General features: G+C 43.2%; 6 non-coding genes and 1 pseudogene across 6 annotated transcripts; 6 read left to right on the plus strand and 1 right to left on the minus strand.

Annotated features, from left to right (window-relative positions):
- Positions 1 to 985: 985 nt before the first annotated feature.
- Positions 986 to 1,058, plus strand: trnar-acg (transfer RNA arginine (anticodon ACG)). Its single transcript has one exon. It is a non-coding gene; the product is annotated as a tRNA-Arg (tRNA).
- A 14,525-nt stretch (positions 1,059 to 15,583) lies between these two features.
- LOC147264906 (5S ribosomal RNA) lies at positions 15,584 to 15,702 on the plus strand. The gene has a single exon (XR_015114762.1). It is a non-coding gene; the product is annotated as a 5S ribosomal RNA (ribosomal RNA).
- A 310-nt stretch (positions 15,703 to 16,012) lies between these two features.
- LOC147264907 (5S ribosomal RNA) lies at positions 16,013 to 16,131 on the plus strand. Its single transcript, XR_015114497.1, has one exon. It is a non-coding gene; the product is annotated as a 5S ribosomal RNA (ribosomal RNA).
- A 308-nt stretch (positions 16,132 to 16,439) lies between these two features.
- On the plus strand, positions 16,440 to 16,558 carry LOC147264908 (5S ribosomal RNA). Its single transcript, XR_015115289.1, has one exon. It is a non-coding gene; the product is annotated as a 5S ribosomal RNA (ribosomal RNA).
- Positions 16,559 to 16,868: 310 nt separating this feature from the next.
- LOC147264909 (5S ribosomal RNA) lies at positions 16,869 to 16,987 on the plus strand (annotated as a pseudogene).
- A 1,191-nt stretch (positions 16,988 to 18,178) lies between these two features.
- On the minus strand, positions 18,179 to 18,251 carry trnaf-gaa (transfer RNA phenylalanine (anticodon GAA)). Its single transcript has one exon. It is a non-coding gene; the product is annotated as a tRNA-Phe (tRNA).
- Positions 18,252 to 21,842: 3,591 nt separating this feature from the next.
- Positions 21,843 to 21,924, plus strand: trnas-gcu (transfer RNA serine (anticodon GCU)). Its single transcript has one exon. It is a non-coding gene; the product is annotated as a tRNA-Ser (tRNA).
- The last annotated feature ends 271 nt before the right edge of the window (positions 21,925 to 22,195 follow it).

Here is a 22,195-nt window from a genome sequence, read left to right on the forward strand (position 1 = left end):
TTAAAAGATGTCCCATTCAGCCTGTGGGTTTTAGTGATCACTCTTCAGTCTCCTGTTCCGTTTTATTAAAATATTCATTGAAAAGCTCCTGAGAGAGAGAGAGAGAGAGAGAGAGAGAGAGAGAGAAAGAGAGAGAGGGGGAGAGAGAGAGGGAGGGAGAGAGGATCAAACTGATCTCAAACTTGACTTCAAAATTCTCTGATTATAATAATTTGTACTCCTTGATAGATTCATCACTACAGGGTCATAGAGGGTCCATTACTATTGCAGTATATTAAAGAATATAAGAACGAGGTTTCCATCCATGGAAATATAATATTTCATGTATTGCAGTATATTTTCAAAGATATAACACTTTAATGTGAGACTTTAATGTCTGTCTTTGGTTTCTAAACTCTGACTCTCCTGTTATTGGTGCTGACTGAATTCTACCACCTGACAGACTGGGAAGGCTCATATTTGTGATGGATCCATCAACACATGAAGATCTTGTTTCAATGTTATAACATTAAGCTCATCTTAGTAAAACAATGAAGTTACCTGAACTAAATTCTTGAAAAAAATGACTGTCACTGACTTAAATAAATCAAATCTACTTCAAAGTTCCTTCTGTTGTCTTAAGTCGGCCATTTTAAGTGTACTTGTAGTTCCAGAGCATTCCAAGTGGAGATGATATGAATCCATTTTGTTAGATGAACTCAGTTCCTCTGCTTTGATGTTGGTGGACTGAGTGGAGTTTGCCTGAACCTGCTTGAACCTGTTTGCTCCTGCTCAGTCCCTCACTCAAGCCTCACTCAGCCTCAGCAGCACCGCTCCACTGAGGACTGATTCAGGTTCCTAGCAACCAAATACAGAGGAGAGCTGAACCTTCTTGCTGTGAGGCCACAGTGCTGACCACTGCACCATTGTGTCCCCTGAAAATGCCACCACGTTGTTGGGATTTTCTGTAAAACCAAGCACACATGAACATAGCAGCTTCTTCACAGGGCTGGTGGCGCAATGGATAACGCGTCTGACTACGGATCAGAAGATTCTAGGTTCAACTCCTGGCCAGCTCGCTTTAAACTTTATACTGAGAAAATGAAGTGAGAACCACTGCTAAAAGTCACTGACATCCTCCAAGGTTTCCTCCTTGTCTGCTGTAAACATGAACACATGCATGGATCCTGCTACCTCTCACATGTTAAGCTGGCACTTGACAGTGACAGCAGGAGAACAAAAAATCCCAGAGTGTCATCAACATTTCCTGGAAACTAAATGACAGAAGCTGTTGAATTTCTGTGTCAGAACAAGGAGAAAGGAGCCCCAATGAAAGTGGTGTGTGTGTGAATGAGAGGACATTGTTCAGTCCACAGACCTGAGCATCGCTGCTCTGACTACCACGTTACCTCCTGGTTATGAGTGTGAAGTCAATGGTGAGGTAGTCATTTGTTCCTTGTGTTTTATTCCAGAGGCCTGGTAGTTAAACGCTGAATTAAATAATTTTAATTCTTAACTTGAATTTTCATGCTGTTTTGCTGGAAATGTTTGACAACTTCTTGCATGTTGGTGCCCCATCACACAAAAAAGGTGCAGTTGTACTCTTTTCACCTCTGACCCACAAACATTCCACCAGTGAACGTCCAGAAATTGAAGCATAAACAGTTCAGCAACAACAAATTCTTCAAATCATCCTCTGAACCGAGAGCCACAGGCTCCTCCCAACATATGCAACACTGCCATTGAACTCTGCTTCAGTGTAACGGTGGTCGAAGGGTCAACATTGAACCTGTTGTATGACTTGAAAATTGTATCAGAGATCTGTGAGCAGGGCTAAATATATGAAAGTGTTGTCATTAACAGGTTGTGCATTTCTGTAGGTCCAAACATATCCTGGAGTCCACCAATGCCAGTTGTGACCTTGTGGGCTCCGGCTCCAGCGCTGTCAGTGAAAAATGACTGACAATCCATTGTCTCCTGGTGAGTCCTGCTGTGTTGGTAGGATGCATCAAATCACTGTGGGAACAAGAGACACAGTGACTGAACTGTAGCCCATCCATCCATCATCCATCCATCCATTCATCCATCCATCCATTCATTTTCTTCCACTTATCCTGTTAAGGGTTGTGGGGTGGGGGGACCTGTCTCCCCAGCTTTCAGCGTGAAGTGGGTTCACCCTGGAGGGGTCCCCAGTCCATTGCAGGGCCAACACATAAAGACAGACAACCATTCACACTCACAGTCACACCTAGAGTCAGTTTAGAGTATCAATCAGCCTCGTCCTCATTCTCATGTCTTTCCCACTGAAAAACTTTCACACCTGAAGTGTGAAGCATCGATAAAAGTTAATTTGACAGCACAACAGAAAATCCTAGTATATCACTGACATATTCTGTAAAAGAAATGATAGAAGCTGTTGAATTTTTAGAATGAGAAAAAATGTCCCCCAATGAAAGAGTGATGATTCTTTATTTTGATTTTGTTCTTCACTCCTACACAAGAGAGGGAAAGTGTCGGCTGGCTAGGAGCAACTGCCTGCTTCAGAATGGGAGGAGCCTCAGGACTTTCCAGTGAGAGCTGCAAACTTCCACCAGCGCCCACTGCCAGCACATCTTCATGATGGAGCTGAGAAGAACACAACAACACAAGAGCACTGGAGAGGAGCACAACACTTCTTTGCTTCCTTGCCACTCTCATATCTGTCTGTACCATGTGGAGCTGGGGGGAGGAGCTTCACGTTTTTTTTCTTGTTTTTTTTTCCAAAAGGGAATGACATGACTTACTCTGTATATTAGTATATGAACTACTGAGAATGTTCATCCCCAGTTTTAAGTTAGAATTAAATGTTAAGTAGAAAAATCTTCCCTCTTCAATCCTGTCACTCAGTGTTGTAAACTGTTTCAAACAAATTCTACTGTTCAACAGTTCAAGTGTTTCTAATGAAGCTGAATGTGCTCTCTTATACTTTCCTCAATTGTGTTTCTTTCATGTCCTCCTGAGATCAAAGACAGAATTCTAGGTACTGTCAAAGCCCTGATGACATCATCAGGAATTCTGACGTTGATCTGGAAACTCTTGCTTTAATCTGAATTTGATCTGACTGAAGTTTTAGTTTAGGTTGCATGAGACTGATGCCCCCCCCCCCCCCGTGACCCTTAAAGGATAAGAATAGAAAGTGGATGGAGGGATGGACTTAACACTGAAATCAGCTGATCTGATCCACATTCTAATTGTTCCTTTCCCTCTTTAGGAGTCAATGAGAATAGTAGTGTATATAATAATGTATATACAACCTTGGAGTATCTTTCCAAAGCTTTTAGTATTTCATCTTGTTTCTACTTGTAGTTTTATTGTCTGGATCTTTTCTTTTTATATCCTGCTGACTGCTCTTTGCTTTTGGAGCTTCCTTCAACAACTACCAAGCCTCCTGGGTACTGTAGGAAACATGGTCAAGTTCTTCTTACTTTTGCAGTCAAGTCCTGCTCACATTGGTCTGTCTTCATTTTGACTCCTCCCACTGCCACAATGACCAGCCTTTATACACTTGGTGACTGGGGCCCTGGTTGCTGCAGGCCTCAACACCAGCCTGTGGTTGTGAGCAGGGCAGAACAGAACTGACAGTATCTCACATGCAGGACCTGGGTCAGTGCCTGGTGCCAGCTGGGGCACCGCTTTAACCTGGACCCCCTGGAAGATCTTCTCCAGGAAGTCGCCTTTTTGGTTCCATCAAGGCCTGTGAGGATGGTGAAGAGTGATCCACCACCAGGCAGCACAGTCAGCAGCAGCCATTTTGTTCCACTAGACTCATGTATGATAGTGAAAGACTGGTGAGTACTTGCTAACTAACACTTCCTGTTTTTATTGCTATTCTTCCATGAATGTGCTCATGTTGGCTTGTCCCCAACCACAGTTTCAAAGCCATGATGACACCTTTCATTAACAATCAGACTTATTTTTTCTCTATTTGGACAAATAAGGTTTCAACTGACACGGCTGGCCAACGTCCTGGAGTTAATTCAGCCTGTAGTACCAGGTGCTGGTTCCTTCTTTTACTAGGCAGGAACAGGCAGCAGATCCAAGATCAGTAGGCGAAGATGTCTGCTTTGACTGGTAGGAGGAAAGAGAGCAGGAGAGCTGGTCAGAGACAAAGACAGACAATGAAGAAGGAGTGCTGTATTCTGCTAGCACATGCTAGTCACAGTCAGAGATAATGAGTCTCAGCAGGTAAAGATTCATCACTGATTTCAGAAGATAATTGGACGTTCACTGGAAGACTATGAATGTTTGTGGGTCAGAGCTGAAAAGAGTACAAGTTCACCTGTTGTGTGTGATGGGGCACCAACATGCAAGAAGTTGTCAAACATTTTGAGCGAAAAAGCGTGAATCTTCAAGTAAAGAATTAAAATTATTTAAGTAACAATGAGGTCTCTGTAATAAAACAAAAGGGACAATGACTACCTCACCATTTCCACCCCTCTTTAACAGATTCACATTTCAAAACAATCAGGTTTATTTTGTTCCCTTCTTTTAGCAGAGGATGGTTTTGATCCATCAACCTCTGGGTTCTGAGCCCAGCACGCTTCCTCTGTAAATCCATATTTTGGGTTCTGGCTTGTTCTGCTTTTCATTTTGTGTTTGTATTAAAGTTCTATTGCTGAAAAAAGTTTTTTTTGCCTTTTTAAACACACACACACACACACACTTCCAGTGACTAATCCATATTTTCATCACTTAAACCACCACTGGAGTATTGAAAGAGATTCCACATGTTGGTCAACCAGAGAAGCTTCACCTGGTGACGCTCATCCAACCATGCATGAAGGTCAAGCTGCATTATCTGCTGTGCTCATTAGCAGGGGAATTAGCTGAAATGGTCAGTATCAGTAACAGGGTGACACTTTATCACAGCAGTGGACAAACATCAGCATTCATCACACAGCAGCTCCTCTGATCAACAGAACAAGCTGAAGTATTCTGGAGAATGAGGGCATGGATCCCTCTACCTCTCACATGCTAAGCTAGCACTCTACCATTGGAGCCAATTCCCCTGCTAATGAGCACTGCAAATAATGCAGCTTGACCTTCAGATTTGAGGGAAGAAAACCTTGAAACATTCATTCATCTTCTTCCACTTATTCCTGTTCAGAGTCTCGGGGGGCTGGAGCCTATCCCAGTGTCTACGGGCAAAAGGCAGCGTTCACCCTGGACCAGTCACCAGTCCATCACAGGGCCAACATACAGGGACAAACAACCATTAACACTCACATTCATACCTACAGTCAATTTAGAGAATCCAATCAGCCTTTTCCCCAAATTGCACGTCTTTAGACTGTGGGAGGAAGCCGGAGTACCAGAGAGAACCCACACAGGCACGGGGAGAACTTGCAGACTCTACACAAGAAGATACTGCGCCCGAGCCGGTACTCGAACCCAGAACTTTCTCGCTGTGAGGCCACAGTGCTAACCACTGCACCATCCTGCAGCCCCCTTGAAACATGATGATGTTATTATTTATGTCTTTAATGCACCCAAACCTTTATTTTTCAGGGGTTTTGAGTGGTTCTGGGTCATGAATCAAAATTTGAATTGGACAAAAATTTCATGCAGGGTCACTGGGGCCACACGTTTCATGTTCTCAACAGATTGAAACTGTAGAGTGTGTGACATGTGGTGTGTTTGTCAAGTTCATCAAGGACAGTAAACATGAGCAGGTCTAGATTCACCTCCATCTTTGGAGGTTGTTGAATTTCCTCCTGAGGACCGTCAGGCTGTTTCCTTACTTTGCTGTGACACAACAGCAGACAGCAACAAGGACTGCTGTAGTGCACTTGGTAAAATCACCATCTGTAGACTGGACCAATATGCTGATGTGATCCTTTGATTAGTTTCGGATCAGTCAGAGATCAAAGACTGAAGCAGGAGATCAATGCTCAGAATTCAGAGATCAAAGACTCCTGGAGCGTTGCCCTCTCTTGTCTTTGGGCCTGGATGTTAATGAATGTTTCACACATTTCTTTTGAAGAAAAAACTTGCATGACATTTCAAGGAGTTTTTCCTGCCAATACAGGACAACACCCACTCACAAACCAGTGCTGGACAAGTTCCTTCAAAGCTGTAATGCCTTATTTCTTACTTGTTACTGTCATTTTAAAATAATTGGTTCCATTACGATTGTGTCTGCCAGCGCTTGGTGACTGTACAGGAGGTCTGTGGACCGCAGGGCCACAACAAGCCCATTTCCTCAACTCTCCATTTAGTACAGAGGTCCCCAAGTACGGACCAGTGAGGATAAATGTGATCGTGGAGAAGTCCGTTTGTTCTTCAACTGGTCCAACTTGATGGTGAGATCTGTGACGCCATCTTGTGATAGTGGATTCATTCATCTGCTATTTCAACACATTCAAGTTCATTATCCCTACATGTCAAAATACATTTGGTGTGGAGTTTTACTTTCTGGCCTCAATCATAATGTGTGCATTTATTCTTCATGAACATTTCTCAGCTTTGTAAGTTTATGACATTTTGTCTTCCTCTGTTTTCTATTCCATTGTTGTTGATGATTCTATTGCAGGTTTGAGTTCCCTGTTGACTGAAGCAGAAACAGGAACAAAAAGCTGGGGGTGGTCAGAGCTCCAAGTTGGGACGCTGATATTAAAGTAGGAGATGAACACATCCAGGTTAGCCATCACTCTCAGAACCTGCTACTTTACCTCTTCAGAATGTAGCAGCATAGCATAGCTTCATCTCACCAGTTAGTGGCCCACTTTGATGTCTGGGATATGAGGTTAAAGGTTCTTTACAGCTCTGAATGAAGGGTTTATAAAGTGTTAACAATGCCATAAATAACACAAGCATTCAGTAATCCTTGATAAAAGGAGACTCACCATCAAGTTGGACCAGTTGAAGAACAAAAGGACTTCGACACGATCACATTTATCCTCACTGGTCCATACTTGGGGACCTCTGTACTCAATGGAGAGTTGAGGAAATGGGCTTGTTGTGGCCCTGCGGTCCCCAGACCTCCTGTACAGTCACCAAGCGCTGGCAGACACTATCGTAATGGAATTATTTTAAAATGACAGTAACAAGTAAGAAATAAGGCATTACAGCTTTGAAGGAACTTGTCCAGCACTGGTTTGTGAGTGGGTGTTGTCCTGTATTGGCAGGAAAAACTCCTTGAAATGTTTTTTCTTGAAAAGAAATGTGTTCTTCTCATGTTGAGCTGTGGACATCAGCTGACTGCTTTTCTTGCCACTGCCTTGCTGGCAGGAAAAGCCTGAGCAGAAATGAAGGTTGAGTTCAAGGCAGTAGATTTCACTCCATAGTTTAGGCCTTCATCCAGCAAGGAACCATAAATGATGATGTCAGCACTCCTCCAGCACTGCGATGCAGCTTAGAGAGGTCGGAGAACCACATGACTTCTCTCACTGGTTATTGATGTTTATCTGTGTCTATATATAATTTATGTCATGTATATATTTGTATATTAATATGTTATTCATGTTACATAAAACATGTTAAACACGGAACGGCGTGGACACAAATGAGCTGGTTCAGAGACACGAGGCAAAAAAAGCTGGATGAACTCTTCTTCATTCCAAAAATGACTTCACCCTTGAACACTGACGTCAGGTCATTTTATAGGGTCCTCCATTTTTTCATTTATGTGACGTTGCATATTGGGAAATAATTATAAAAAAAATAATATATTTTGATGAAAACTATATTTGATCAGGAAAACTACATTGGGTCAAATAAATCCATCGTTCGTGACGGTGTTACTAATTTTAACTTTAGTGCTCTGGTGCTGATTGCCTCATTAAGATCTTCATGAAGAAATAAACTGAGACTTGTAAAAATGTTTTTTTTTTTTTTTTACAGAGTTGGCAGTTGTCTGAGCATTGAATCTTTCTTTGTGTTGAGAACAAACCCTCAAAGCCTTCATGTTTCAGTTTGCTTCACAGCTAACAGACAAACACCTCTTAGCCTGGTTCTGGTAGTCCAGGTTTAAACACCAACACAAGGATTTTATGCTGATTTCTTCACATGCAGCTGAAATCTAGACTTCAAGTGTTCATGTGAGGTTACAGCTTCACGCCTATTTAGTTTTCAACAAATATTAAGTCACTTTTATGCATTGAGCTCACGAACGAACTTTAGTCTCAGTAGCTGAATCTGTTAGGGGGAAGGCAGTGTGGACCGGCAGGAGCCTCCTACAAAATGCAATGGAGAGAAGAAGAAATCCTGAGGAGTCGCTATGAGATTGAAGTGTTAAAGACGTGGCTCCTTTGGTGGTGATAGGATTTGAGCTATTGACTCTATTTTTAGTTTATTTCAATGTTATTGCAAACATCAGCTGCTCACTTATCAGCTAGCAAGTAAACAACAGTATTGTTCAGTGTGCTAGCTGAAGTAGACCGAGCGGTCAGTTGAGTCTTTATTTCCATGTGTGCTCATGGTAGCAGGGGTTTAGATTTCTAAATGTAACCCTTTTACCACCGGCTCCAATATTAAAACCCACCTTAGGCTTACAGGGAACACTTTAACTCATTTCAAATATCTTGTATGGTAAAAGTCCCATCTGGAATAATTAATATCAATCTAGGGCAATGTATGATTCTCACTCTTAAATATTCAAATGGAGGCTATGGGGAGTACACTTGACCTTTAAACTCTGCTGTAAAGCTTCAGTGACAACACACAAATTCAATGAAACAACACAAGATTTCAGTTTAGAAAATGGATTAAAGGCTTGCAGAAAAACACATTCAAACCTTGAATAAACAAGACTATAGAAAATAATAAAGAAGAACCCCGGGGTATATTGTTTTTGTCTCTCTTTCAACTGTCTAATTTTATTTCGAGTGCACTCTTGTTTACTTTCGTTGGCGCGCTTTAGTTGGAGCTCATGATGGAAACCTTTACCAGATCCCCCCGTGTGTCGGTGAAGTCAACAATACCGGACCGCAGCCGATGAATCCCTCGCTCGTTGTGGCAGCAACCGTCCCGCTCGCAGCAGCCCGCAGCAACAGACCTCCGTGACTCGGCAGCAGCGGCACATCCTCCGGCTCCGTCGGCAACCACGACCCGTCCTCCGACTCCGTCGGCAGCAGTGACGCGTCCTCCGTTAACGACTCTCTCCCGAGGCGACTATCCGAAGCTCCTGTCCCGTCCGTGCAGCGGCGTCTCCCTTCAGCGTGGACAGCGTTAGCCTAGCTCCCGCTAGCTTCTGTAACTGGACTTGCCTGGTGCTCAAAACACAATCGGTGGCGGAGAATCCGACTCACGCACTCCGATCACGTCGGTCAATTACAGTTCACAGTCCGTTACCGATAAAAACTCCTCTCCGACGACACACAGTCTCCAAACTCCGATAACGTTACGCCATTCACACGATGCTCCTTCTTCCTCGAGCGCGTTTCTCCCGGAAGTGTAAACACTAAAGGTCATGAACTCACGCACGTAACCTAACGTAATAGAATTACTTTAACATTTTTGAAAGACATTCACACCCCATGAAATGATGTTTTTTTGAAAGTTACTAATTTTAAACAAGTATTTACATTTTAATATCTTCTTCATAATACTAATTTATGTAAATTTTAGTATAACCATGAACTGGCATTTTATTCTTACCTTATTCCTATGAAAATCATGAAATAAATACCACTGATTTATCAGAGTATTACATAAACCTAGGATTAAATTAAAGCTGCAGTCAGCGTTATTTGGGCCTGAGCCTCCTCCCGCCCACCGCAGCCGAGTAGCAGGGGTTGTCCTGAATCCAGTGATGAATTTTATGAAAGCGGTGGGACTTGTAAATTTACAGCAATTGCTTGCAGTGTACTACAAGATTTCAATAGTATCACCGTTTATAAAAATACAGTACTTTGCCGTTAGTTCTAATAGGAATCTGTCAAATTACACCCCATGACTGTTTAACAGAACTATGCTGTAATGCTAAAATACAGTACTTCACTGTAAATAAATCAAGAGTATCATGCAGTATCTTTGCCTTATGGACGCAAGGAGAATCTCCTGAGCTGCACATGTGAGGCCAGAGCCTTGGTTTTCGTCATCCATCTCAATCACAGTCATTTGGTGAGTAGCGATTGCATTTATTGTAGACACTGGCGCAAAGTCTGTAGGCCAGTGGAGGCTAAGTGAAGTTTCCAGTTTGTGTGGCGACACACACGAGAGGGGGGTGCACTTATTAAAATATAATAGTGACCAAAGCCGGACAACGCCACCTCGGGAATTTCGCCCAAGGAAATAGTTAACGTACCGACCAAAAGGCACTCACAGGTTCATTTACTAATTGGCAGGAGACGTGGTTCCATGACAAAAATATTTTATTGTAAACAGGCCAGCAGATTAAAAAGAGAACAAGAATGAATCTAAACAAGTCTGGAGCTTACCAGTGGGGGGGAGGGATCCCAAGGCAGAAGACACCCTGATCAATTGGGACATCACATTTAAAAACACACATGATTAAAGCAAAACAGGGGTGCACAGCACACAAGAGGAAAAGCGACGCCAGGACCGTGAGCTTCCAGTACCTGAAACGAAATGACAAGAATTATAATTTAAACACCAAAACTAAAAAAAACAAACAAAAACCAGAACCAAACTCAAACCACAATTTAAAAATTAATTCGAGAAACAAGATTTAATTATTAAACACAAATTAGCAAGGAAAAATAATACAACCCAAAATAACCAGAAACGAGTTCATTTCTCCATTGCTAGACCAGGGAGCTAACGGATAGCCGTCCAGCAGCTTGCGCCACCCTGAAGCCCAAGCGGAGGAATGGGAAACAATGCAGATCCAAACCTTCAGAGCACCATGAAGTACAGTTCAGTGGCGCCACACGGTGGACATCAGGATCTGGCAGACTCTGGTTAAACAAGGTGAATTACTGAAACAACCTCCAGTTCAACACACAGCGGATTCCAATTCGTTAACACAGAAGCAGAGCACTCCAGTGAACACAGTAAACAAACAAACAAGCAAAACATGTGTAGATGGCCAGTAGGTCGCAGAACAGGCTAGTAGCAGAGCAGGCTAATAGAGCAGGAGCCTGTAACAAAGCAGGGTAGTCTGTAGCAAACCAGCAGCCAGAGCAAAGCAGGGTAGTCTGTAACAAAACAGCAGCCAGAGCAAAGCAGGGTAGTCTGTAGCAAACCAGCAGCCAGAGCAAAGCAGGGTAGTCTGTAGCAAACCAGCAGCCAGAGCAAAGCAGGGTAGTCTGTAGCAAACCAGCAGCCAGAGCAAAGCAGGGTAGTCTGTAGCAAACCAGCAGCCAGAGCAAAGCAGGGTAGTCTGTAACAAAACAGCAGCCAGAGCAAAGCAGGGTAGTCTGTAGCAAAACAGCAGCCAGAGCAAAGCAGGGTAGTCTGTAGCAAAACAGCAGCCAGAGCAAAGCAGGATAGTCTGTAGCAAACAGCAGCCAGAGCAAAGCAGGGTAGTCTGTAACAAACAGCAGCCAGAGCAAAGCAGGAGCATCTAGCAAAGCAGGATAGTCTGGCAAGACAGCGCCCGGTAGCAAAGCAGCAGCTAGTTCTTCCTCAGTGTCACGGCTCACCAGCTGTGCCAATCAGGTGTAGATCGCACACATGCAGAGCAAAGGGTTTCACAGCTAGTATGCTGTGGCAAACAGCCTCTGCACGTCAGATCGGCGGGGGGGGGGGGGTGTTTCCCCACTAGCGGCGATTAAGGGACCGTGTCCCAAAAGCCGGACGCCTACAATTAAACACGTGAATATGAAAAACGTGCATGATCAGCATGCAACACGAGCTACAGGGAGCTACTGCTACATACCAGCACAGACGGTGGCGAGAAGGCAGACGTGAGGCGATCAGAGGCGGAAGCGAGGTGACCAGGAAGTGGGAGGACCGCGGACCCAAAGAGCAAGAGATTGACCAGGTAGATGCTGCCCCTTTTTATAGAGCAGCGCCTCACACTGGTTGGCTAATGATGGTACAAGCCAAGTCAGGCATCACCAACCAGTCTCACTGCTAGGATGGGACCTCTCATCCTGCCACATTTGCATTGATAATTACACTCGGTGCACATCATGCTAGCCAGATTTAGCAGCTAGCCAAAATGTTGAAAATGCTTGCAAATTAATCCAAAAAACACAGAGAGTTGACTTTACTTTTTACATCTCGAGCCTCCACAAATTAATGTGTGCGACATCTGTATTTTGCCTGTGAATTCATGAAGCTTTCTGATAGTCTGAACCATTTTACAGTACACACAATATACGTGTCACACAACAGTTAAGTCGGTTCATATTAAGATGAGTGCACACTGACTGTGTTTACATGCAATTACGTTCCTCCATCTTGTGCTAGGCTACTGCTCTGGCATGAGTCTGTCTGATGGCATGATTACAGTGTAGTTAAGGCCATAGATCAGAAGCTGTGGTTGTATTTGTTTAAAAAAGAGTGGTTTTAGCATCGTTCAAGTGCCTGCTCATTTGTATTGATTTTTCTTTGTCTCTGATATTGCCTACAGATGCAGGAGCCTATTTTCCAGCTGCCCTGATCCTAGTAAGTACTTGCCTGTCCATCACATTTCACAGTTAATCAGTTATTTTTTCAGACCTCAAACATTGAAATAGACAACTATGTTATCTGGTCAAAGAAGCTGTTTTTTTCTTCTTCTTCTTCTCTTCTCTTTTCTCCCTGATTTCTTGGATCTCCAACACTACATCTACATGTATATATTTGATGGCTTATAATGTCTCATTCATCTGAGTGAGTTCCAACACTCCTTTTTTAGGCGCTTCATTGGAATAAATCCTGAGAGTGTCTGCATGTTTTCCCTGTGCTGGTTCTCTCCAGGTACTCCAGCTTCCTTCCACAGTCCAAAGACATGCAAATGGAAATGCAACTCTAAATTGACCGTAGGTATGGCTGTGAGTGTGAATGGTTGTCTGTCAATATTTGTTGGCTGCGGTGGACTGCGATGGACCACTGACCTGTCCAAGGTAATGTCCCCTCTGGGATAGGCTCCAGCCCCACCCTGTGACCCTTAACAGGATAAGCGGAAAAAATGGATGGATGGATGGATGGATGGATGGATGGATGGATGGATGGATGGATGGATAGATGGGTGGGTGATCACTCACAGGAGTGTGACTCTCTCACTCTGACCGCTTCATGCTATGGGACTTACACTGACGTAACCTGATTAGCTCAGTCAGTCGAGTGTGAGATTCTTAGTCTCAGGGTTGTTGGTTCAAGCCCCATGTTGGGTGTTGATCTTAAACACCACTGCTTGTCTTCTCAGTTTTGAAAGCTTTGTTTGTAAATTGTCAGAAAAATCAGTGAATAAACAATACAAACTTAGGCTTTGTCAGAAATTCCATGCTTCCAAACTAACCAATATGAAAAAAACAAAAGGTGAGACTTTTTCATGCATTCGAAAAATTTGTATGCGCTTCATTGTATCCGCTTTCTATACTTCCATGCATCCCAGCTTATTTCTGTTAAGGGTTGCAGGGCGAGGCTGGAGCCTTTCCCAGTGGCTTTCAGGTGAGAGGCAGGTTTCACCCTGGACAGGTAGCCAGTCCATTGCAGACAGAATACCCACGCAGGCACGGAGAGAACATGCACACACCACACAGAAAGAACCTGTGCTCGAGCCAGGACTTGAACTTGCTTTTAGGCGACACTGTTAACCACGGTACCACCGTGCCACCCATTGACTGTGACACATTGTAAACAATATACACTCTTGTTATCATACAACATGTAGCCCTGTACAAAAAATCAAATAAATTACATTGCATAAAAAGCATAAAAGATGTGTTAAAAAGTTCAAAAATAAATAGAGTTCATAATCGTTAAAATTGGTTATAATGTGAGCAGGTTGAAAGCATAAATATAATATGTAACATTTAAAAAGTAAAACTATTTACAGTTAAAAAATAAATTCATATAAAGGTCTTTAAGTTCTCTGAGTCTGGAAAAGATCAGTGATCTGAGAATAAGGAGAGGGGAAGAAGCCGTGTTTATATGTAACCTCAATTGTTACCTGTCAATCATTTCATTCCTGTCTTATCTTTGGGTGTATTAAGACCGCAAAAGCCAATGAGAGGAAAGTTACTGTGTAAGGGGTGGGACTAGTGGCGCAGGTTTGTGAGGTGAGTAGTTAGCGCGCATGGGGAGAGAAACAGAGGCAATGATCAGAGAGCTAAGAGGGGAGGCATCATTTGTGTGGAGAGCATTTAAGTTTATTTTGGAGGTCGACGACTGGTGGTCCTGATGTAAACTTCTGTGTGACCTTCGAGAGGTGAATATTTATGCCTGTATTTGCGCTTTATCTAACTGTTATAGTGAAAAGAGACTGGATGTGTACATGGTTAGCGACGTGCTAGCTAGGGATAGCATTCCGTGCTAATGTGCATGCAAATCGTAGCTTTAGCGTTGTAATATTTTTGGAGCGAAAGTAAAGGTAATGCGAATTCGACACGAGATAATGTTTGATAATTGTGGCTAAATTAAGATAATATGCTTGAAGGAGACGGACATTGGAGAGAGAGAGAGACGGGTTTCCATCCGATGGCTCTGCTGTTCTGCTGTGCCCTGTCCTGCTGTGTTTTCTTCTTCGTGACTTTCGCTGTCCCGCCATTGCTTGTGAGTGTTTGGATTGTGACTGCCACCGCCATTGCCATTACCATTCAGACTCTCATCCTCCATTCCCGTTCTCCCCCTTCTAATAAAACCCTGGATTTGTGAGGACTAACATACACATGCACTTGCTTTTATTGTGTGCTCAGCTGCGAGTGAAGCGGCCATTACAGTTGTGAAGCCCCGACCGCACACGAGCTTCAATAAACAGGCCTGAAACAGGTAAAAATCAAATATAAGGTGTTTCATATGAATGTGTGTGTGCCAACAGGTAAAATATTGAGTTTTAGTTGTTGTAAATTAAAGAATACCGTTTTAGAAAGTAACTTAAGGATTCTGAAAGGGATTAAATATGATGTATATTTAAAAAAAACCAAAAAGGTTATCTTTTGTAGAGTAAACTTTTTTCCTTACAATTGAGGTGTTAAGGATGACTTGAGGGTATTTTATGTTAAACTATCTAACTAAAAAAGATTTTTATTTTCAGTGAAACGAAAGTTCAGAACCAAGAAAGACACTGTTTGTTTTGTTTTGAAAATCCTCTTACTCATTGCTAATAGTTTTGTTCATTGGATTTTTATAATTCTAGAATATATTCAATTTTTATTTCATCCATCTCTGTGAACAAGTACCTGTGAAGGATTAATTTGCAATTCTTTTAACTTCAGCTTGAGAAAAGGGCAGCTTTGAGTCTTTGGGGACCAGCATGAGCGAGCTTCCCTCACACACCTTTTCTTGAAGCGCCCTCCGCAGCTTTAAAATTGAATGTCATGCAGCGTGTAATTTGAAGTAGACAGATGGCAGATGCAGTACTTTTCTCTAGATGACATCAACATTCTTTTCTTTTATTGACAGGACACCGATTTGGCGTGTGAAAAAACCCTGAGGCTGTTGGGCATCACTTTTTTTTGAGGTTGTAAAGTGTGTGAAATGGATATAGAGCCCATGTGTGTCAGAGGCAAGGGCTTACGGCCATACCACTCTGAACACGCCCGATCTCGTCTGATCTTGGAAGCTAAGCAGGGTTGGGCCTGGTTAGTACTTGAATGGGAGACTGCCTGGGAATACCAGGTGCTGTAAGGTTTTTTTTTTCTTTGTGAGGAAAGGGCAGCTTTGAGTCTTTGGGGACCAGCATGAGCGAGCTTCCCTCACACACCTTTTCTTGAAGCGCCCTCCGCAGCTTTGGAATGGAATGTCATGCAGTGTGTATTTTGAAGTAGACAGATGGCAGATGCAGTACTTTTCTCTAGATGACATCAACATTCTTTTCGTTGTATTGACAGGACACCTATTTGGCGTGTGAAAAGACCCTGAGGCTGTTGCGCATCACTTTTTTTCTGAGGTTGTAAAGTGTGTGAAATGGATATAGAGCCCATGTGTGTCAGAGTCAAGGGCTTACGGCCATACCACTCTGAACACGCCCGATCTCGTCTGATCTCGGAAGCTAAGCAGGGTCGGGCCTGGTTAGTACTTGGATCGAAGACCGCCTGGGAATACCAGGTGCTGTAAGCTTTTTTGTTTCATTGTGAGGAAAGGGCAGCTTTGAGTCTTTGGGGACCAGCATGAGCGAGCTTCCCTCACACACCTTTTCTTGAAGCGCCCTCCGCAGCTTTGGAACGGAATGTCATGCAGTGGTTAATTTAAAGAAGACAGATGGCAGATGCAGTACTTTTCTCTCGATGACATCAACATTCTTTTCTTTTATTGACAGGACACCCATTTGGTGCTTGAAAAGACCGTGAGGCTGTTGCACGTCACTTTTTTCTGAGGTTGTAAAGTGAGTGAAATGGATATAGAGCCCATGTGTGTCAGAGTCAAGGGCTTACGGCCATACCACTCTGAACACGCCTGATCTCGTCTGATCTCGGAAGCTAAGCAGGGTCGGACTTGGTTAGTACTTGGATGGGACACCGCCTGGGAATACCAGGTGCTGTAAGGTTTTTTGTTTCTTTGTGAGGAAAGGGCAGCTTTGAGTCTTTGGGGACCAGCATGAGCGAGCTTCCCTCACACACCTTTTCTTGAAGCGCCTTTCTGCAGCTTTCAAATTGAATGTCATGCAGCATGCAATTTGAAGTAGACAGATTGCAGATGCAGTAATTTTCTCTAGATGACATCAACATTCTTTTCTTTTATTGATAGGACACCTATTTGGCGTGTGAAAAGACCCTGAGGCTGTTGCGCATCACTTTTTTTCTGAGGTTGTAAAGTGTGTGAAATGGATATAGAGCCCATGTGTTTCAGAGTCAAGGGCTTACGGCCATACTACTCTGAACACGCCCGATCTCGTCTGATCTTGGAAGCTAAGCAGGGTCGGGCTTGGTTAGTACTTGGATGGGAGACTGCTTGGGAATACCAGATGCTGTAAGCTTTTTTTTTTCTTTGTGAGGAAAGGGCAGCTTTGAGTCTTTGGGGACCAGCATGAGCGAGCTTCCCTCACACACCTTTTCTTGAAGCGTCTTTCTGCAGCTTTGAAATTGAATGTCATGCAGCGTGTAATTTGAAGTAGACAGATGGCAGATGCAGTGCACTGTGCTTCTCTCCACTCCTCTCTCTCCTCCTATATGTGTCATACATTAATTATACTCATAGGTATTACTAACTTGTCTCCTTCTCAGGAGCCTTTTAGGCTCCCCTCATTCCAGATCTGGGTGCTGCTGGAGGAGGCTGCAGAGCTGAAGAGGCTCAAGCTGCCACCCGTAGCTCCACCTACTCACATCACCGTCTGTCCATCAGTCTCTCTCTCTCTTTATCTCTGTCCCTCTCTTTCCTTCTACATAGCCGTCTTCCTCCATTATCTGTTTTGTTCCTGTTCTCTTTCCCCCCAATCGGTCAAAGCAGAAGGCCGTCCCCATTGAGCCTGGATCTGCTCGATGTTCCTGCCTGTTAAAAGGAAGGTTTTTGTCGCCGCTGTTGCAGGATGTGCTTGCTGATGGAGAATTGTTGGGTGTAGATTCATTGAAGGAGTTTGGTACTGGACCTGCTCTACCTGTAAAGTGTCATGAGATAAGTTTTGTTGTGATTTGGTGCAATATAAATAAAATTAACTTGATCAGTGTTATTTGTGGTCTTTCGTTAATTGCATGCCACATGAAATTATTATTAGTCACTTTTATCTCACATTTGACCTGCAGCTACAGTCTCACAGTGGCAAGACGAGAACACTTCTACTTCTGATGATAACAGTTTGTTCAACAATGAACTTCATCCAGTACCATGTTGTTAAACACTGGAACACCAGCACAGCATCTGAACAGGGACTTGAACCCTGGACCCTCAGATTAAAAGTCTGATGCTCTACCATCTGAGCTACTCAGGCTCTTCTTACAGCATTTAGACAGGAAAAGAAACACCTGTGAAGGTCAAACTGCTGCTTTCTTGACTTGTTCAATCCTCCATGTTAAAGTCCACCAGGCTTTTGATTGGCTCTGATTCTCTGTGGCAAAATCCAGCAAGAGGCTCCAAAAATGTCTTGAATGTCATAAGAATGCACAGGACAAGATGTTTGTTTCCTTCATGTCTGCAGTTCCTCCACTGGAAAGTAAAGTCAATGCTGTTCCTCTGCTGAAACCTGGGATGGGACCAGGGACCTTTAGATCTTCAGTCTAACGCTCTCCCAACTGAGCTATTTCAGCTCTGAGTGAGGTCCCTGCTTCTCTCATTTTATAATCTCTTCCACTCTCACTAGAACTTAGAGAGGATTTGAGCCTCTGAAGTCATGACACATTGAACAGTTCTACTGGACCATTTTTGATGAATGTCTGAATCAAACAAGCCTCTTTTGTTTGTCTTCTTCCCAGTTGCCTCAACATTGTGTGAGCCAATAATTCCACATCTGTACCAGACACACCTCTGGTTGGTGGGTTTTCTGGATCTTTCTGTTCTAACAGTGTCTTTTATCTTAAATATGCCACTTTCACATGAAAACATCAATAACAGGACAATATCAAAACTATTATTGCTGCTGTTGCTGTTGTTGGTTGTGTGTCTGTCTTCCATCCCCCTGTCCCCCTGTCTTTCTCTCTGCTTGTCTTTCACCCTCATCTTGTTCCCCATCTTTTTGTCATTCTCTCCCTCATTTCTCTCTGTCTTTTGTCTTTTCTTCTCTATATTTGTCTTCTGCTGCTCCAGGATCAGCTCCTATCACACAGTGGTCCAGAACCATTATGAAGCCTGATCATGAATGTGAGCAAAGCTCTTGGAACAGGCCTGCTGCCACCACAACTAAGATCCTGCAGGTCACTAGAAACTCCAGTGTCCAGCTGACAAGTGGACTTGCCTCTGATCTGTGGTGGTGCTGAGTTTAGCAAACATCTCCAACAAGAAGATGAAGGAGGCCATCAACTCCTCCAAGCTCAACATCTATACTGGCTTTCCTGGGAGATCAGGAGGTCAAAGCAGATCTTCACCCTCCACCTCAGATGGTTTCTACTCACAGAGATGAGGGACCAGTTCAAACCAGCTACCTGGAGCTCCCTTAAGCCATTGTCCCCATCAGCTAACATCTAGATCTGGACCTGCACCGGTGCTGATTTGTGTCTTGAGTCCCCAGAGTTTGTTGAACCAGAGAGGCTTCAATTGGTGACGGTCGTACAACCAAGTGTGAAGGTGAGCCTGCATTGTCTGATCTGGAGCTAACAGGGGAATTAGCAAGTGCTCTGACTGTTCTAGAGTTGCTGCTGAGTTGAATTTGAATTTATTTGTTGAAATGTTCCAGTTTCTATGAGGTCAGGGAAGATTGGTGTGGATCTAAAGGTCCCTGGTTGGATCCCAGGACATTGTTTTGGCTCATTTGAACATTTTCAAACCCTCGTTGCTCAGATTTTACATGAATTTGATCATGACTTTTGGACAAATGTTTTGTTTATTAATTAAATAATCACTTCAGTTATGATTTTAGTGAGTCACCCAGACTTGGTCAATAACAAAAGTTAGTCTGGTTATTATTCAGTTTCCAGTCAGTAGGGACACACACACACGCACACACACACACACACACACACACACACACACACACACACACACACAGCCTGTCTTTGGTATAAAATGGTCTGTCACGTTCACGTTGGAAGATTTCTCTGACTCCATTGTGAATAAAGAGATTCTTCATCTGACACCTGAGTCTTGATCCACTGATTCCTCTGATCCACCTCTTTCTGCTCCAACAAGGCTGACATGGATCAGGTGGGTCCATGTCATCCAATCAGTAGGTTTCTCTTCTCAATTAATTTTCTTCATCCCAGTTTAGATTGATTCTTCTCAGCCTAATGAAGGAGCATCTGATCAGGTGTTTGACTGCTTGTTGGTTGTAATTCCATAGATTTTAATCTCAGATGTTATAGAATTAATAAGAACATCTTAAAGACCTTTGTCCAACACTTGAAACTCACCTGTCTGTGGAGGCCCAACTGGCCTTTGGTAGTGAGGTGGTGGACGCATGTGAATGAAATGAGGCTCGTGTTGCTGTGAGGAGCCACTAGAGGGAGACACCTGTCGTTCCTCCCAGCTGACAATGAGGCTTCACAGCTGCATTTGAAGCTGTCCTTTATGAGTCACAACTGTCTTGAGCTCAGGAGCCAAACTCACCGAAAAAATATGCAAGTGGCTTTGGACAAAAGCGTCTGCTCAATGAAATTGTAGGATTGTAGAATTCTATAAATGTAGAATATAATTGTAGAAATGCTCTCTCTCACCACCCCCCGAAGTCTGTGCCAGGGTCTCTGGCCAGTGGTCAATGGCTCATATCACCTGCCCAGGATGGATCAAGCTTGCTTGTCTTTGTAATTCTGCACTTATTAGAGACCTGGAAACAAAGGAATGCTGAAAAAGAGAAAATAGGACCTCACACAAATGGGCTTGTGACACAATTTTAAAGAATTGTGTAAATGTGAATCTTTTACAAATGTGTGTGTGAATGTGGTTGTTGTGGCCGAGTGGTGAAGGCGATGGACTAGAAATCCATTGGGGTCTCCCTGCTCAGGTTGGAGTCCTGCCAACAACGTTAAAGTGTTGATGTTCTGGAGGAGACAACATCTGATCTTTGTTTGATCCACGAGTCAAAGGTTTTCTTTAAAGTGCTGCAGCAGCTGAGGATGAGGGAGAGACAGAATTACAAACCATCTTCCTGAGGACATTTTGAAAAATGATGACATTTTGCCACAGTTATTATTGACTTGGAACACTGCAAAAATATCCCCTCTCCAAAAACCCTCCTCTTCAACTTTGTACCCAAGTTGTCTCCTCATCAGGCACCACAGGATCCAGGATGTTCAGTCAAAAAGTCATTAATGATTTTAAAAATGGCCATCAAACACAAAATAAGGCTTCAAATAGGTAAAATCACCATCTGTAGACTGGACCAATATGCTGATGTGATCCTTTGATTAGTTTAGGATCAGTCAGAGATCAAAGACTGAAGCAGGAGATCAATGCTCAGAACCCAGAGATCAAAGACAGAATTCAGACATCAGAGACAGAATTCAGATATCAAACACATACCTGATGGAGGCTCCACCCCCCCCCCCCCCAGACAGTTTCCATGTAAGTCGTAAGTTTTATTTTTAAAGCGCCAAATCACAACAAGTGTTATCTTCTTTTTATTCTTTTTATTAAAGATTGAAGCTCCATACAAGACAGAGTTTGTAGACAAGAACATCACAGCCTGGGAAGCTTTCACTTCTTTTGATGGACAGCTTTGATTTCAGGTTCTACCTCTCTAAAATTGAAAGTAAAGTAAATGAAGCACCTGTGAAGGTAAAACTGATGATGTCATGACTTGTTCAGTCCTCCAACGTTAAAGTCCAACAAGCTTTTGATCGTCTCTGATTCTCTGTGGCAAAATCCAACAAGAGGAAAAGAAAATCTTGAGGTTGTCTCACTTTTTTTTTTTAAAGAAACTCTGCATAGGACAGTGATAGGATGCTTGTTTCCTTGGATGAAAAAGTCTGGTACTCTCATCTTCTTAAACATTTACTTGTTCAATCAGGACAAGAGAATCTGAGCTTGGATGTCATTTTGTAGTAAAAGGTGAATTAAACTTGAAAACATCAGCTGGTGTTCACTCTGATGATGTATCGATGGTCTGTATTCTGCCCTCTGTAGCACGATGCTGCTGGGAAGAAGCCTGATTATGTCAGAGTTGTGTTCAGTGGCTCCTGCTGGGTCCATTTCTGAAAAATAGGCTCCAAAGAGTTCAGGTGTTTAAAAGCTCAGAGTTGCTGTCAGCAGACGAGGTGGCCGAGTGGTTAAGGCAATGGACTGCTAATCCATTGTGCTCTGCACGCATGGGTTCGAATCCCATCCTCGTCGTGAGCGATTCTGGTTTCTACTCCTACATTATGGAATTACTGTGAGGCTTTTAACTGACACAGATACCAGTTGAGTCAACTTCCCTTTCACAACCTGACCAAAACAACTCTGACACCCAGAGCTCACATGTGTCAATCACCTCTGTAGAAGGTCCCGCCCCCACAGAGCTATAAATCCTCCCATCAGTGAAGAAAACTGAAGACGCCTCTTGGATGAGAGCTGAAGCATCTTCAAGAAACCTGAAACAGTCCACTTGGTACATTTAAATAAT

This window comes from Aulostomus chinensis, chromosome 4 (genome assembly GCF_037954235.1).
Source record: "Aulostomus chinensis isolate RoL2024-O1b breed Wild chromosome 4, RoL_Achi_v1.0, whole genome shotgun sequence".
In the NCBI taxonomy this organism is placed as follows: domain Eukaryota; kingdom Metazoa; phylum Chordata; class Actinopteri; order Syngnathiformes; family Aulostomidae; genus Aulostomus; species Aulostomus chinensis.